Source organism: Euprymna scolopes, chromosome 1 (assembly GCF_053919585.1).
Source record: "Euprymna scolopes isolate OS-2025 chromosome 1, ASM5391958v1, whole genome shotgun sequence".
Lineage (NCBI taxonomy): Eukaryota > Metazoa > Mollusca > Cephalopoda > Sepiida > Sepiolidae > Euprymna > Euprymna scolopes.
This window is the reverse complement of record NC_136482.1, coordinates 92,642,223-92,661,126: the sequence shown is the minus strand read 5'-3', so window position 1 is coordinate 92,661,126 and position 18,904 is coordinate 92,642,223. Positions and strand designations below refer to the sequence as shown.

The window sequence follows — 18,904 nt, the reverse complement described above, 5'->3', positions numbered from 1 at the left end:
TTTATGTTGGACTTTAAGACATCCAAGTTGTAGTCAGGTGGGAAACAGGCAGACGGAAGAGAGTTCCACTGGCGTGCACTTCTAAGAAAGAAGCTTTGTTCATGGAATCTACGTTTTGGTTTTGGCACAGTTAAAGAGTAGGGAAAATATTTGACAGTGGTTTCAGCTAGACGGGTGTTTATTGTGAAAGATTGGCGAGGGGGGACCAGGAATTAGAGCTCAGACGAGCACTTGCCATGGAAGTAACAATAAAACAAAGACAGGCTCGCGACGTCTCTTCTGTGGGAGAGAGGTTACAGGGAAGAGAAAAGTGGGCTACCCGACGTTGCTTGGGACCATATAAATAATGAGAAAATTGAATTTGATTTTGAATATAATTGTTATTCTTTGGAGAGAGAGGAATTTTTAATGTGTATGTATCATTTGCTACTTCGAGCAAAAGAATATTTTACCTATCCTAGGACGGCTATTACATATGTATGAAATAATTGTACCTTCCCTAGGGCAGGTAATTTACAGAATGTATATGAAATGATTTTACCTTTTTGGGACGGGTAATTTACAACATATATTTAAAATGTATACCTACGTTCGGACGGGTAATTTATATACATATATGAAACAATTTAACATACTCTCGATAGGTATTGTACAACATATATGAAATAATTTCTCTTTCCACCAAGGCTATTATAATTTTAAGAAAACTGAAATCATTTTTAGAACATGGATCATTAGGATTTCTAAATTAATACATAAATACATTGTGTTAATTTATGAGTTCACAACCTTTGCTTCACCATTTTAACAAATTTTAACATTACTACGTTTCTTTCCTTCTTCAATAACGGCACTATTATTGCAAGAAAAATTATGCCATTTTTGGAAGATGTCTCAGCAGGATTTTAAAATTAATGCATAAGTACATTGACGCAGTTAAGTGATTAGACAACCCTTGCTTCATTATCAAATTCCACATTACCCTGTTTCATTTTTCCCCACTACAGACTACAAAAGTTTTGAGAACAAAGACGTCATTTTCAGAAGATTACTCAGCAGGCTTTACAAACAAATAAACAAATATGTTGAGAAGCTTCGTAATTAGGCAACCCTTGCTTCATTACAAAATTACACATTACTGTGTTCTTTCCCTCCCTACTACTGACAGCATCATTTTAAGTGAAATGATATCATTTCTTGACCATAACTCAGCAGGTTTTCCAAATAATTACATAAATGCATTGACGCAAATGATCATTGGGCAACTTTTACTTTATCACAATTTTCAATATTAACATAGTTCTCCCTCCTTACTACCACAACCACCAACAACACATTAGTAAGAAACGATGTCATTTCCAGAATATTATTCCATAGTTATTCCATATTTTTGGAATATAACATTTTGGGAGATTGCATAGTGACCTCAAAATGGACATTACTTTCTCCAGACCCACCCCAAAAGTGAAGGTTTGTTAATTCATAGAGAACTCCAGAACACGTCATTCCCCGAAGTTAACATTGGAAATTCAGAAAAATATTGTTAACTGCCTACAGAAACTGATAAATTGTATAGGCATATTATTTTATTACAAACACACCAATCAATTAACTCACATTTCATTATTTTTCATAATTCTTGGATATGTTACTAATTTCGACAATAATTTTGCATAATTTTAACCCCTATTATCTTAAAATATATTTTATTTTGTATTATTTTTAGAAGCTGGTAATGCCTAGTAGAAAACTATATTACGCTTACTTGGTCTTTTGGCTAAGATCAAAGTGTAGTATCTGTTCTGACGCGAAATCATCTACTGCCCCCTCTCCATAAACAGAAAAAGTGGTGGTAATGCTTGGGAGAATGAACAGGCACTAATTCACCACACCCCCTACTTCACATAAAAAAAGTAGGTTTGATAATCCCTGGCGGCCTCCAGAGTACTTTTTAAAGCAACAAAATCGTGCTCCCCCCCCCCATCATCAATACATGATGTCACTTCCGGAAAATGACTCAGCAGTTTTTGGAAATACATGATTGCATTATAAATTGTTTGTATTTTTTAAATATGTGTACAACACTGTAGAATCACCTTATTTAAAATTCATGCTATTCAAAAAATAAATATTTCAAAGTGCAGTTAGTGATTAGGCAACACTTGCTTTACAATAAACAAACCAATAAATTGGACCGAGAAACAGATACTTAATACTAAACAAAAATAGAGATGATACATGTCAGTTTCTTATTTAATAAATTGTTAGGTTAAAGTACAGAATAGTCTAAATAATACCTTCCCCTCCCCATATTAAGAATGACTTTCTAACTAATAACGTTATTATTTCAGCACTGTCCGTATTCCGTGTGTCATCTCCCCCCTTCTTCGCAGTAAAATAATGTATGAAATTAAGTAAATATGAGATCGTAAAAAAGATATATAGGTTTGTTTCCATATTTACAAATTTCAAACCGCGAGTAAAATGTACATATGATTTCGTATTTTTTTTGTTTTTTTTTTAAATACAAAAACAAACAAATGAGTTGGTGTTATTAGTTAGAATAGAAATTAAAAAGAACCGAGCGTTCCAGACCGAGAAAAAACCAAATGTACGCGCATGCGCACAAAAAAACAAAAACAAAATGTCAGCTAATGCTTAATGAACATTTTACATGTAAATTTGCCGATGTGTGTATACGATATACATACATGTAAGCAAAGATATTATTCGTTATAAACCATCCTTGGTACATGAATATTATTTCCTGGGAATTTCAGTGCTATATGACCAGTAGTTTAATAGTTTACCTATTAGATATTTACACACACACACATACGTCTACTGTTTTATTTATATAGATATATGTGTGTGTTATATATTTGTATTATTTGGACTACTGTCCTCATCTTGAGTGCATTTTAACAACGTTTCGGACGATGTGACCCCAGAAACGTTAATACGAATAACCAATACTCATCTCCAAAGGAAAAAAAAACAGAAACGTAATACGATAATACGAATAACCAATGCTCATTGCTCATCTAAAAAAAAAATATTCAGAAACGTAATATCAACTCGGTCTAAAGAATCCAAATTATTCAAATAACCCATCCTTATCTCAAAAATAAAAATATAGAAGCTACAACTGCAGTTTCATGGTTTTTAAATTTATTTTTTTTCTTGTGAAGAAATTTTTTAGTATTCGGATCAAATCGATGTAATACTTCTTCTTTTATTTTTCCTCCTCCTCCCTTTTCTTCTTCTTCTTCTTCTTCTTCTTCTTCTTCTTCTAACCATCGTTATAAACGAAGGACGTTTCAAAAGTAATTCCTCCTATTTTTTTATTTTGCCCAAATGGATCATAGGGAATTGCAAATTACATTATTATGATGACTGTACTTATGCATTCGTAACTTGAAAGTTTCATCTCTTTGCTGCAGATATTGACGGTGTAAGGCTATAAGACTATGTCATAGATGTGTGTCAGAAACAGAGATACATCATTGAAATTCTAGCAAAAGTGCATTGAGAATAATGGTGACTACGTAGAAAAATAAATTCTGGGGCACAAAAGGTCACTCGTTTTAATGGTACCACTCTCGTCTATGTAGTTCTCTAACTTTTGGAATTAAATAAAACAAAATAGGAGGCTTTACTTTTGGAACAACCCTTGTATAACAAAGTGTACTCCGGGCGTCCATGTACAGTCATTGTTCATCGTTGGCAAAAATGCATTGAGAATGGTGGTGATTATGTAGAATAATAAATTCTGGAGCACAAAAAAAACTGCTCGTTTTAATGGTACCACTCCCATCATCGTAGCTCTTCAACTTTTTCAGTAAAAAAAAAAATAGGAGGCTTTTCTTTTGGAATGACTTTTATCTTGGAACGCCTTTGTTTTAGAACAACCTTTGCTAGTAATTTAAACAGAAAATGCATTAGGTGGTGAAAATAAATATAACATGCAGGTGTAAAAGAAAATACGTGGTTTCCTATGGGTATACTAGAGTTGGCATGGGCATATGCGCTTATGTATGCAATATAATGGAAGAAGTGTAACCACATGCATAGGTGACATACTAGCAGATGCATATTCACATGAACTTGTGTAAGTGAACTATATAACTCTGAATACATGTAGAAAATTTGGGTATTTGTTACTGTAACTAACAAAGGGATGAAAAAACAAATATGCAACAAATAACTGTTACCAAATGCTAGATAAATTACTCTTCTACCTACACGAATAAGTATTCTTTGTGTTTTAACTTATTTTAAAACGTTTTTTGTTCAAAGCAAACCTAGTGTCATTTCTTTTCAGCTAGAATGAACGGCTGCCATAAGCATGAGGACTCTTGGATTCGCTCAAAATTATATTGTACAAGAAGTCGAAAATTAAACAAAATACTGGTAGAACATTACATTTTCGCATGATTGATCACATTTACTGAGTGTATTTCTACCAGTATTTTATTTAATTTTCGACTTGGGTCCTTATCAAGAGTTCTTGTGCAATACTTATGGCAGCCATATTTGTTTGAATTCTAACTGAACAAAGTCGACGCTAGGTTTGTTTTTGACCAAAAATATTTTAAAATAAATTAAAAAATGAATACACTTATCCAGATACGTAGAAAAGTAACTTATTTTGCCTTTGGTAACATTTATTTGTTGCATATTTGTTTTTTCATTCCTTTTTTGTTTTGTTAGTTACACAAACACAGCTGGTATCAGCACACATAACTTTTGTATATCCCATTTCCTGTCACAGACAGTCATGTTCCCAACCTATCTCCCAGATCAACAGACTCAGCAAGCCTATCTTCTAGATCTATTTCCGACCAGTTCCCAAGGATTGTGTAACAAATGCCCATAACCCACCCTCGAATGCTGATCACATTATGATACTAGTAGAAATCACCCTAAACTCTTAACTCCATGTTGAAGAGCGGTTACTCAAAATGACTTCAATAAGATACTTCAATAAGGCTGACTGGGAAGCAGTCAGGGATCACATCAACGATTCTCTATGGAGAAATATCTTTCCACTTGCTGCGCAACTATGTGCAAATGAGGCTACGGAATGGTTCAAAGCAGCAATTGAAGTACAGTTCCCACACAGAAGTTCTTTAGCAAACACACTCCTCAATGGTTCACCTCTACTTGTGCAGCTGCGATCACTCAGAGGCAGCATGCATTCTGCTGACTTATCCGACATACGTCCAGTACAAATAGATAAAAGTATACAGAAATTAGAAATAATTGTAAGAGTGAATTAGTCGCAGTCAAGAGAAGGCTTTCTGAAGTCATCAGAAAATGCATCGAGTCACAGAAATTAGGAACTGGCGATTTCTGGAAAATTTATAACAATGTAGTAAATAATGGGTAATCAACACTTCTCCCACTATTCACCAACTTTGAGCTTGTTTGCACAGCAACTAAAAAGACAAACTTGCTTGACCAATGGTTTATCTCCAATGCCACTTTAGACCCAACAGACTACTCCCTCCCAAATTTCCCTTTGAGGATAGAAGCTACACAACGATCTGAAAATCACCCCCTTCCCATGTTTGTAATGCTATAAAAAAAAAACTAGACACATAGAAGTCATGTGGGCCTGGTTTCATCCAGGCTATACTATTACAAAAATGCTCTGCTGAGGTTTCCCTGGTTCTTTCCAAACTCTTTAACAAATGCCTTACCGACTTTTCTGATTTCTGGAAAATTGCTTCTGTTGAAGAATTCTGACGAAAGAACTGACCCACTCAATTATTGTGCCATTAGCCTCCTCCTTCTCTTCATCAAAATCTTTGAATCCTTAATAAATCAAGCAGTAGTCATATAGATAATAATAATAGATAATAAACCTTTTTTGAACAACAAGATGGATTTAGGCAGACATCCTAACTGTAATCTTTGAATGTATATATCATGCACTGGATAAGGTAGGGGGACTAGGGCAATAACCCTAAATATATATAAAGCCTTTGACAGGGTCTGATACGATGGTCTTATGAAAATTAAATCATATGGTATTATTGGATGAATACTTAACAATCAAATCCTTCTTAAATAAGAAAAAAATCCAGGTTGTCCTTGATGGTCATACGTCAAAACAACATGATATAAATGCATGTGTACCTCAGGGGTTGATCCTTGGACGTTTATTATTTCTGATATTCATAAATGACCTCCTTGATAAAATTGTCACTGAGATGGGTATATTTGCTAATGACACTATGCTCTATAACAGAAGTGAGGGGAAAACGAATGAACTCATATCTAAGAAAATGGTTGAAACCTTAGCGGAAGACCTCCAATCTGTAGTGGATTGAGGCCGTACATGAATGGTAACGTTCAATGCTGTCAAGCTTCTTTCTTGTAATAACTACAAGATATCTTCTCAGCCATTGATTGCCATGAAAAATGATACACTACCTGAAAGTATTTCATTCAAACTTCTAAGTTTAAGATTCACAGGCAACATGAATTGAAACAAATACATTGAGGTAATTTCCAAGGCTGAGGCAAAATAGGTAAGCTCTCTCTACTGAACTAGAAGATTACTCACTCCTGAGAGCATTCCTGTATCTTGACAAAGCTATTATTTGCCCATCCATGGAGTATTGATGTCAAATCTGGACTGGTGCATCTGTCATTAGTCTCTTGCTCCTGGACTGAATCCGAAAAAGAGTCGCCAACCTAATAGATCCCGCACTAGCAACCAAATTCCAAGCAAATATGGTATCTCTGTGTTTGTTTTACAAGTATTTAATGGAAAATGCTCTGACGAACCCAAAGTACATATTTCCTTTTATGTAAATACCCCCTGTAAACGGTAAAACCACATTCCTACACTGTGAAGCTCCCTAGATGCCATAAAGCCTTCTACTCAAATAGCTTTCTCCCTCAAACTGCTAGACTTTGGAATTCTCTCCAGGGTCCCTACTTCCCTAACAGGTACTGATATGCAGAAGTTCATGTGTAATGTGAACAGATATATCACTGCTCAACTCCCTGCATAGTATCCCTGTAAACTGGGTCCTAAATGGTACCCTCTCACGACAAAGTGACTTGATTGGGGTGAAATAACAGTAAAAAAGAAAAAAATTTATAAATAATAAATACCCCAAAATTTTATTTAAATATTTCTCTTTTGTTTTTGGTATTAATAAAAACGAATCTATTGGTTTGTTTATAAACGGTATGCTCTTGGTAGGGGTAACATATAGTTTGGAGGACAGGAGAATATGTGCCTCCTAACGTGGGCACTGGTGTACAGCGATTATGATGTTGACCATTCACATTGGTGGATATAATTTACAATAACATAAAGGAGGGATAAAAAGTATTGTGGATGAACATGAATAGAATGGTTGCTAAATGCTGAATAGCACCTCATTGCATTATAAGAAGTTCAGCATTTATTCCATAAATTATTTATTTTACTAGCTGTCCCTACCCTGTGTTGCTCGGGATTAAACAATGTATTAATATTAAGTAAATGATTAAAAAAAAAAAAGGGGAAAAAGAAAGCAGATAGTGAGAGCAAGATAAAAAAAAAACAGGACCATAAGATACAATATAAGCTATATACATCAGATTGGTTATTTTATAAAGCTAAACCTTCATAAATGTAATATGCTGTTATCTTCATTGTTTGTTTTTTGGTACTGATCAAGAACCTGAACCAAGATTTTGTCTGCACCTTCTGTTAAGCTGCCGGAAAAGTAACCAGAAAAAGCTGATTAACCAATCAGCTGTCAGAAGACAACAAAACTGTTTTTGTTAATAGAAAAAAAAAAAAAGAAACAAAAAAAAAAACCAACACTTTTCTGGTACTTTTCTTGAAAGAAACAATTACTTTCGTTCACATTTGTTTCTATGTTTTCATCTAAAAAAAAAAAAAAAAAATTATTTCTGTGAAACATTTATTGAAAAAAATATTTAATATACTTTTTTTTTTGAAAAAAAAAAAAATTCTTCCGTATAATTAAACTTATGGTAAGTTTTATCGTCTTGTATAAAAATTTTGTTTAAAGTATTTTGGATTTATCATCTGGCAGTGTTTGTGTCAGCTTTTTTCTGGAAACTTTTCTGACTTCTTATCGTAAACTGCCGGAAAATGACGATGCAACTATGAGTTAGGTTCTGGATCAATGCTATTTAAAAAAATTTTTTTTTTTTGAAAATGTCAGCATTGTAAAATGATTCCGAATGGGATACAATTTTACTTGACAGAAATTAAATAGAAATATTTTTTGTTAAAAATATAGACCTAGTTTCCACAATAGAAACTGAAGAATCAGAATAAAAGATTGATTTTGTAGGTCATAAACTATCGATAACAAAATATGTGGAAGCCTCTTTTATATTATAGAGAATAAGTACTATGATATTTTATGATAAGACTTTATGGAAGGCATTTTCGAGCTCAATTAAGATCCACACACATACACACACTTACACACTCTTTTGTGAGCGAGTTGTTTAATCAGAAGAAAACAAAATTTTTTTATCCCTGCATGTACAGTCAATGTATATGCAATCAATTTGAAAACTTAGGAAGCTTCCAAAACAACTGCTAAAATCATCTCTTTCGGGTATCCCCCAGAAGAATTGACCCTCACCTTCCCCTATAGTACGGCAATAGTTAGCATCAGCTCTAAGAAGATTTGGGTAGTCTGAACTCGTTCTTATGCAAAACGTAAGAACTAACTAACGTATGTCCTTATATACATTTGACAAAAGCACTTAAGCTTTTTGTGAATGGAATTGGACCAAGAAGCTTTTCAGCAACCATCTTCATAATAATTTAATACTGATTCCTACAATAGTTTTAACTTCAGATATATGTATATATCTTTTCTTTTCTTTTTTTTTACTTGCAGGGGATGAATAAGTATGAGACATTAAGAATGCGTATAATAACTGAACCCAGAAGGCGGGAGGTTAAAATGGATGTACCCTGCTGAAAATTCTCCTCAAAATTACTGGACCTGCCTATCCAACTACCATACTGGCCAAACCTCATAGGAAATCAAATGGTGTTGTTCACACCACACTCTACGTCTACCTCTGTGTTTTACAAACTTATATATTTAAGAACGAAATTGAATATCCTATTCTAATATGTAAAATCTACACGATGATCTATTTTTGTAAAACTATAATGTGTATAAGTATAAACGATTTAGCATTTCAAAGATGCTTGTAAAATTTATAAATCCGTGGATATAGGGAACACAAAATGGCTCTTTGAATTTAAAATCAAAAAACATATTTTATAATTTTTGGAAAAAAAAAAAAAAATCAAAATAAAACCCAACAGAAACCAAAAAGGTTGAGATCTTCAGTTCTTCCATTTTATCTTCCTCGCCTATATTCTTAGCTTTTTCTTATTCTTTTTTCCTGTTTTTTGTGATATCTATTCTGACCACTTTTATGCATGACTATTTTGGATTCTCATCAAACTTACTTCTAACATGTCTTTTAAATATAGTTTTTTTGCTTTGTATCTAGGTATCAAGGTAATCACCTTGATACACCGGCTTTCGTACTAAAGTTAATAATGTCAATACTAAGTGGGTGACAACACCTCCCTGGAAGAACAGCAATAACCTAGTGTCGTCATCTCCCCTGACCAGGATAGAGATGTGACTGAGACCGCTTACAAATTTGATATGCCTTTGACACTTCCTCCTTTAGAGAAAGTTGGTTTAACCGCCTAAGGTATCGTTTTTCATTGTCATATAATAACCCTTATCCTCGAGTGGCCCCCGGGACTTGATAAGTGGTGACTCCCATGTAAAAAAAAAAAAAAAAAAATTTGTCATTTATCTTTAAGGTAAACAAGGTTAATTTTAAGGAGGGAAATATAAAAAAAAAAAACCCACATAAATCATAGTTTTATAACATAGTTGGATTACACCAAGCAACACCAAAGGTGAAGATAGTTTGGAAATTGAATTTTTGCAAACTCGTTTTTTATTTTGCCACTGTTTCTATTCATTGGATTTCAGACACTCTTTTCATTATATTGCCTGTTTACAGGTATGTACAAAGTTATTACAGTCTCATGTTGCTGTTGAGCATCATTTCATATGACTCTGATGACTATTATTGGCATTCGTTTCCCCGATATCTTTCCAGTTAGAATTTTTTCTAGAAAGACATCAGGTAACAGTTACAAGAGGGACCATGTGAAGATTGCCAACATCCTAAATGAAAGTGTTTCTGTGAAACGACTAGGATTCGAACTTGGTACACCCAGGGTGTCATGCAGTCTAATATATGGATCCTAGTATAGACCAGATTTTTCCAAACGTTTGTTGGCTGGTGAAATCTTAGAATAAGTCAACAAACGCATAGTTACATCTTATTAAGATTTTTGGAGCTCTTCATACTAATCTATATATCTATAAAAATGAGAATGTGTGTGTGTGTGTACGTGTGTGTGAGGACACTTTTCAACCTATATACTCAATGAATTTTTGACCTGCATACTCGAAATTTGGTGCATAAGGTATTCAGACATGTGGAAAACTTTTTAATTGGGTTCCATCCGGAAAAAAAGGCTACTAAGGGGGTGAAAATTAAAAAAAAAAATTGTTTCTTGGGCAGGGTCTTCAGATTTTTATCTGTTTGTCAACTGTTTCATGACTGCACATACGCAGTCATGAAACATGACAACTTCCTTATGTTAAGAATAAGTAGGTTTGAAAACACTTTTTAATGCTCGTGGCAAGCTGGTCTAATGGTTATCGTACTTGACTCACTGTCTTTTTGGATTCGATCTCAGCTCGAGAATATTTTTTTTTACTTACAAGAAGTGAACTGTTTAGAAAAACATAATACTTGCATGAACATGTCTCAGTTTCAATCTGTATTTTTAAGTTCACTTTTTTAAAAGGAATTCAACGTTACGTTCAATACCTATGGTATTTCAGATTATAATAAATAAGAAATCTGCATAAATTAAAATATAATATTTATGCATATTTTCTCGTTTTGTCAACTATGACCAGGTAGGAGCCTTAAGTAATTGCTAATTGTCTATAAGCAACTGTGGCGTAGTAGAGAAAGTACTAAGTAAAATTCATTTCTAAATGACACTCTTCTGGAGGTTGAAGGTTCAGTCCTCAGTGCAGACAATACTAAGAATACAATTGTGAATTACTTAAAACTTCTACCCTGTCCTGGCTGACAGAACAAGAGCATGCTTCCCCTTATGGATTAAATATAGGTTTCTGTTCGGAATTCTGTGCGAATTTGGCAAGATATACCTGAAGAAGGTCAGCAGTTACAATAAAAATAACACTGAAGATGAGAACAGTAGTCTGAATAATCCAAATAATACAAATACTACTTTTAAATAGAAAAGCATAGACAATGACTGCTTAAATCGTAGTTTACAACATGGTTGGATATCTAAGCAATGTTAACGATAAAGATATTTTGGAAATTAAATTTTGTTAGCTTTTATTACTCATCTCTTATTTCTTTGTTGCTTTGGTTCATTTCAAATACTCTTTCTACCATATATTGTCTGATTATAGAAAGGGACAGAACTCTGCCAAGAAAAAATAATCAGAATTTGAAACTCTTCAATATGATACACAAATATTATACTCTTATATATTAGGATTGATACATGGAATTGATTAAAACTATGCTCAACTGGTGGAATGTTATGCATTAATGGGTTAATTATAAACTAATAATAATTTTATCCATTGTTTTATTTTATTTTCATTTTAACCTGAATCTGTTTATTACAGGTGTGCCTTATTTGCATATATTGAGGTCTTTTTATTGAGAACAGGTAAGATTTTAGTTATTACTAGGGCTGTGACAACAACATATTTTTTCATTGTTTTGATTCCTGAGTATATATCCGTTAATATCTTATATGTTTTCATATAGACTGATGCGGTTCCCGGTTGATTGATTGTGTCTTACTGTGTTAGATATATACTTGAGAGTCAAAAGAATGAAAAGAATATTCTGCTGTCACAGCCCTAGTAATGACACATCAACAAGATATGAAACGCAACCATGATTATACACTGATATTTGTTGAATATCGATTAAACATGATACACTCATCTTCTTAAGACGTTTTTAGGCCATGTAATATCAGCAAAATATAAAGCACACACACACACACACACACACACACACACACACACACACATCTTGTTATTTAATCTAATCGTTTAAAGTCAGTCTTTTTCTTGCTTTTGTTTTATTATAGCTTTTTTTTCTATAAAAGTAATAATTGCTCCTACTTCATAAGTTCTTATTTCGTGATTCGTGGTAGCATTTTGTTAGAAACAATAAAATATAATTCGATTTAATTCTTGCTAGAAAATATTTTTACCAATTGAAATTATTTTCATACAGACGCCACCTTAAAAAGGGGCGTAACTCTGTATTTTTCCATACAGAGTTACTTTTCTTTAAAAAATATTTTAAAATAATAAAAAAAAAGAAAAAAGAAGGAAGAAAACGACATAGTCTAAAAACAAATCAATAGGTACGGGCAAAAATGGATGAATAAAGTTTTGAAAGTCGATTTATCATAATTTTTTTGTAGGTTTTCGACTACTTTTTGATTGTATTTGAAAGATTAGAGAATAAAGTTAATTTCCTAAAGGAAAAAATATTTGTACACGTGAAAAAAAAAAAAGTTATGAAAAATGTTTTCACGGCAAGCTAACCAATTCAGCTAAATTTTGAAGTTAAATAAATTCATTGTAAAAAAACCTTTAAAAGATGAATATCATTTGTATTGGTAGGTCGAGAAATTCATTTTTCTTGAAGTATATCGAATTCATTAATACGGACTTTAGGGGCTTTTTTTTTTGTAATGTTCCTGTAAAAATTAAATAATTGAAAAAAAAAAAAAATGTTATAATTTACGATGCTCTATTTTCATAAAAAAGCAAAAATAAATTCTTGCATTTTTTTTTTTTACTGCAGAAACTTTAATAAAGGTATTTTTGTTTAAACAAAATAATACATTTCCACTAAGATTTAAATAAAAATAAAGGGTTCATTATATTCCGTGATCATTATTTTATAAATGCTGAAAATTTCATTAACATTGGTTAATTTCCTGATTTTTGGTGAATTTTTAAGTAAGAGGTCAAAATGTTTTATACATTTTGAGCATCAGCATTCATTTTGTCCGTACCTACAAAACAAAGCAAATTAAAAGTAAAACACTGCCGAGAGACGCCATATAAGCACAGTTAGTCTTTTTTTTAAAAAATTTTTTTTTTACTCATATTCACCCCTAACAAGGTATATCGCCACTTGGACGTAAGGAGCTACTATTTGGGACCATGAATAGGAAAGATTAACAAGATGTAATGAAGTATACAATACAAGTTTTATCCTCTTGGGATTGGGATTGGGATTATTTTTAAATAATATTATATCAGCAAAATATGAAACCTGCACTTTAATAGATTTTTGGTGCTAATTCAGATTTGCACAATGGTACACAAGTTAGAAAAGCATTTCATCCAAAGCATGAAAATTGTTAAACAAAATGTTTTTACTATAGGCTTTAGAAATAAAGGTACAAGATTCAATTTGAAATTTATTTATTTTCAAAGTGCAGTTTTATAAATTTTACAAAGTAAGGTATAATAATTTAATTTAAATTGAATCAAAAAATTACCTTGGATTTATTCTATGTAATGTACATTCTGTTGCACTTTAAAAAAAAATCATTGAAAATTTTATATCTATATCATTAATTGCTAGATGAAAGATAATGTTTTTAAATTGCAACAAAATGTACATTAAATAAAATAAATTCAAGATAATTTTTTGATTCAATTTAAATTAAATTTTTATACCTTACTTTGTAAAATTTATAAAAGTGCACTTTGAAGATAAATAAATTTCAAATTGAATCTTGTACCTTTAAAAAAGCCTATAGTAAAAACATTTTGTTTAACAATTTTCATGCCTTGGATGAAATGCTTTTTTAACTTGTATCTTATCTTTTTAAGATTATATTTTAAAACTCTCCTTCTCTCTATTTCAGTTTGTATTTCTCCTCACACCACAACCCATTTTTGCAACCCCCTCTTTGTATTATTACAGGTCTGAATATTCTCTCTGTTTCAGTTTGTATTTCTCCTCACACCACAACTCATTTTTTCAACCCCCCTCTTTGTAATACAGATTTGAATAATGAGAAAATCTGAATTTTTTTAACAAAAACTTTAAAATAACTTTTTTAGATTAATTTTTTTTAACTTCCATCAGAATAGAAAATCTTTAAAATTTAATAAGAAGCATATTTCATATAGGTTTCATTCACAAATATTCAGTACATAACGAGAAAAATAGAGATGAAAATTTCAAAAAGACTGTATAACTGGTTACGGTCAATAGTAGTCCTCGCCAGCGCAAATCTTTGTTATTCTATTATTATTTAAAACATTTTGTGTCCCGCTCTTTCATGAGAGGACTAATATTGATAAACAAAAAACGAAGAAAAACTTTTATACCTATTTGTCATGAAATGAAGATTGTATATTCTAAAAATCGGAAAAATTGATCAAGTAATTTTGTTCTTTTTTACAAAAAAAAAAACAAATTTACCGCTTTTTACCAATAAGTTACAGATAAGGCCATATTTCTCTAGAGAACAGAATAAGGGGAGATAAGCAATGATTGTTTTGACAATTTCCACATGCATTAAGGTTTTTAGTTTTACATTTTTAAAAAAAAATTTTGTGCGCGTTTTAAACTTAAGGTACACAACTTGAGCATCAAAACCTTGTCCACCGATTCGTTGATTTCATTTTGTTTCACCCTAAAGTAAGTAAAGTAAAGTAAGTCTAGAGTAAAATTTAATTTTCTTGAAAAAAAAAACAAAAAACAAAAAGAAACCTCTACTTGATCAAATTATGTAACTTTTGGATTTTTTTTTTCATCTTTGTCACGTGACTAATATGTACATCATACAGATATTTCTGTATTTAAAAAATTTTTAAATGCCACCATAAGTGCCAATCTGATTAAGCACCCATGTTTTTTTTTTATACGAAGGTCGTTCCAAAAGTAAAGCCTCATATTTTTTTATCTCGAAAAGTTGAAGAACTACAAAGACTGGAATAGTAGCAGTAAAACGAGCGACCTTTTGTGCTCCAGAATTTATTTTTCTAGATAGTCACCACTGAGGTGTTCCCATCTGTCTCCACCCCCCCCCCCCTCATAATTTCTTTCAGCCGTCTGCACAGAAATTGTACCCAATGAACTCCTTGTCGTTCGTCTTTTTATATACTTTCTTATTTGCCACATTTGCATATCTCACATAATCTCTTCCGTCGGCGTTATATATATTTTGATGCTCTATTCATCGCCATGTTTCTGTTTCACCTCCCTGTTGGTAAGTTTACTTTTCATATCTCTAGCTGTCTTTTTTTCTTTCTTTTTTTCTTTTTCTTTTTTTTTTCTCTTTTACACGACCAAGTTAAGTAGTGATCCAACCATCTTGGTAGGCATCACTCTCTTTGTGATCTTCACAGTGTTTCTTGTTGGGCTTCCTACTGTTCTTGTGTCATCAACTTATTTATCTAATACCAAAATTTATCTTATCTGATTTTCAAAGTTAGACTCAAATAGCATTTAACCTGACTAACTAATTTTCATTTGTATTTGTTGTACAATGTTATTGGTAATAGAATAACATTATTTCTACAATCTATTTAAAAAATTTACTGATCCTGGTTCAGACAACTGCTAACATGATTCATTTTTAAATAATCACTTAAAAGTAAAAATCAACAAGGGAGATAAGCCATTTTAAATTGATGGCCATAATAGAAGTTATGTACCTAAAATTTAAAACGCGCGCAAAAAAACAAAACAAAACAAAACAAAAAAAACATATAAAACTAAAATAACTTCATTGTATCCCAGAAAACGCCGGAAAGTACAGATAGTATTTTATGCAGAATAGAAGTTTTTCATTTAATATGAAAACGTTTTTTATTTTTTTAAAACAGTGGAAGTTTGATGTAATTTAAGTTTGATCTAGATTAATATGCATACGCAGTAACGTTTTTATTGTCTAAATCAGAGATTCTCAACTGAAATCCACAGGGCCCCTCAGGATCCAAAGAATCTTTAATGCCGTCTTATATGTTATCTGATAATTTTAGTTTCTCATTGATATGCTTGTAACTTGTTAGATTTTCAATAAATGTATCATTTTAATGATTGAAGCGTTATACAGTTACATTTTTGGTTTAATTTGAAATTGATAATCTGATAATCTATAAATATAAAAGCGAAAATGTGTGTATGTATGTTTGCATATTTGTATATGTGTTTGTGTGTCCGCTAAAAACTTTCAACAGACACGACGAAAATTCACAAACTCGGTATCATATTGAAGCTCCATCCTTTGCTCGAAAAATATCGAAAAATTGGCCCAAAACGTTCATTTTTTCACCCCGAAATCGACAATTTTCGACGTGGGAGGGGGGGTCAACAAAAACGGTTCTCTCGTGACGACGTGCATACGCCAAATGACGTCATGACCCGAGTTATTTTAAATAGTTGAAAAACTGACTAAATTTCATGTACATTGCGTTAGGTCAGTTGATTATCGTGTTGGTTTGTTATCTAAACGTTTTGGGTTCGAATCGTGGTGTGAGATGTCTTTTTCGATTTTTAAAATTTTAAATATTGAACCAGTGTTATTTAAGCCATTTTTCACGTAACATTCGTTTTTCTGTTTTTTTTTTTTTACTTCGCTTATCTACCCCCGACCACACACCCATAAACACCTGGGTACCCACCGATTTTTAAAATTTTAATATCAAAACAGGCTTATTTAAGCCATTTTTCACGTGTTCGTTTTTGTGTTTCCTTTTTTGATCGTTCGTTTGCCTTACGTTAGTTTTTTTTGTGTTTTTTTTCGATGTTTTGATTATCCCCCCCTGCTTAAGTTTTAACGTTGTCTTCTTTATTTACTTCGCTTATAACAAACAAACCTATATCGTCGTCGTCGTAACACTCGACGACTTCCGTGTGTGCACTTGTCAATTTGGTTCTTACTTAAATAAGTTCAAACATCTTTCAGTAACTTATCCTGGCTGGCTGATTTTATTTTCAAACTTCGCCTCAGGGCTTCAGGTTCGATCCTACCAACTTTACCCCCCCCCCCGGTTACTTTTTTATTGAACACCACACACACCTCCAAACACCCGGGCAACGCTGGATACCCCCGCTAGTATATAATATAAATCTCACCTGTCTGTTTAAATGTATGTATGTATGTATGTATGTCTCGCAAAAACTTTAGACAGAGGCGACGGATCCTGACAAGATTGATATCATTTTGAAGCTGTATATCTCAGACGACAAATATCGAAAAATTGGCCAAAAACATTCATTCCTTCATCCTAAACTCGGCTGTTTTGTACAAGGAGGGGTCGATTTTTTTCGCCGACATTTTAGCAAGCCATCATCACTGTTGGATTGTTGACTTCGGTTAATTTCAACACTTTTGACTTCTGGTCGTGTCATGGAGACATCGGCTAAAATGTCAGATTTGCTTACACTTTCTTTTCTGCCTTCACATCATGGGTTCGAGCCTACTATCATGTTTTTTTTTTTTTTTTTTGCTCAACACACACCTCCAAACACCCGGGCAACCCTGGGCACCTAAGCTAGTCTAATATATAAAACACAAAATGGGCATGTGCATTTGTGTATGTCCGCGAAAGACTTTTTGTGTTGGGTTTCTCACGTCGGTTAGATTTCAGGAGAAGTTTTCTTATACTTCCTTGATCATAATATCTCAGATTTGCAAACGAACATTGTCTCTATCTGTTTTTTTTTTTGATCGAGTTGTAAAAAATTCCCTCATTTCGAGTGTTTGTTTGTTTTTTTCATATAAATAAAGCGAAACTAATTGAAGCAACCCCAACCACTTGGCCTTCCAGCTGGGTAATATCTGTTCTGTAATTGGTCCTTGGTCAATGTAGGGGAAACCCTTCATACTGAGACAATTACTATTTATTTGGATACTGCTAGAGTGCCCCCTTTTGGGGAACTGGTTTCCCCCCACATTATAAACAACCTTGTATCTAATTTGCTTTCGTGGAGAAGCAAATAAATACCACAACAGAAAGCAGAAAGCTTAACTGGCTCTTGGCCAGATTTAAAAGCAACTTTCATTTCTGCACAGACTCCTATAATTCTTAAGTTAATTACCAACTCATTGAATTCACTATCCTCTTTGGCCTAATAGTTAGTGAGGATGACTAATTACCCTATATTTTCAAGTTCAATCCCACCTCTCTCTCTATCTTTTTTAAATTTTTTTTATTTCGTCTTTGTGCCAATATCCTCCACCCGAGCAAAAGCTAATTACCAGCTCATTTAATTCACTATCCTCTTTTTTTCACGTTCTTTTCCTCCTTCGCAGTACGGGTTCGAGCCTGCCTACCTACTATTACTTTTTTTTTTGCTCAACACACACCTCCAAACACGCCAGGCACCCCCGCTAGTCATGCAATATAGTTAACAGCCGATAAATTGAAAACAAATAAAATATACAAGAAATTACTTGTATCAAACTCATTAAAATATCATTTTCTTTTGAACTGTGTAAATTTTGATTGTAAAATTTATTATCTCTGAATATATCATTGTCACTTGGACTAAAAAGAACAGAAGTCAATCAAAGATGGTGGTCAATTTTGTTTGGAGGTGCTCGCTGATTCCAGGCTTAAAAAATAGTGAAAAAAGGCTTACTTTAACGTTAATATTAAGTCTGGGGAAGGGCTTTTGAGTTGGGCTATTTTTTAATGAAATGAAACCCCAACACAACTGAGGTGGATCAGCCATATTGGATTATGAC

The 18,904-nt window shown here is 32.7% G+C and overlaps 1 protein-coding gene and 1 long non-coding RNA gene across 2 annotated transcripts in view; one reads left to right on the top strand and one right to left on the bottom strand.

Moving 5' to 3' along the window:
• The window catches only part of LOC145245783 (protein unc-13 homolog D-like), a 513,002-nt gene that overhangs the window by 32,485 nt on the left and 461,613 nt on the right, over positions 1-18,904 (top strand). The gene's annotated exons all lie outside the window — the stretch shown is intronic.
• The window catches only part of LOC145246602 (uncharacterized), a 49,588-nt gene continuing 44,280 nt past the window's right edge, over positions 13,597-18,904 (bottom strand). The window contains exon 3 of the long non-coding RNA XR_013863140.1: positions 13,597-18,904. This exon is cut by the window's right edge and continues 880 nt beyond it. This is a non-coding gene — a long non-coding RNA (uncharacterized LOC145246602).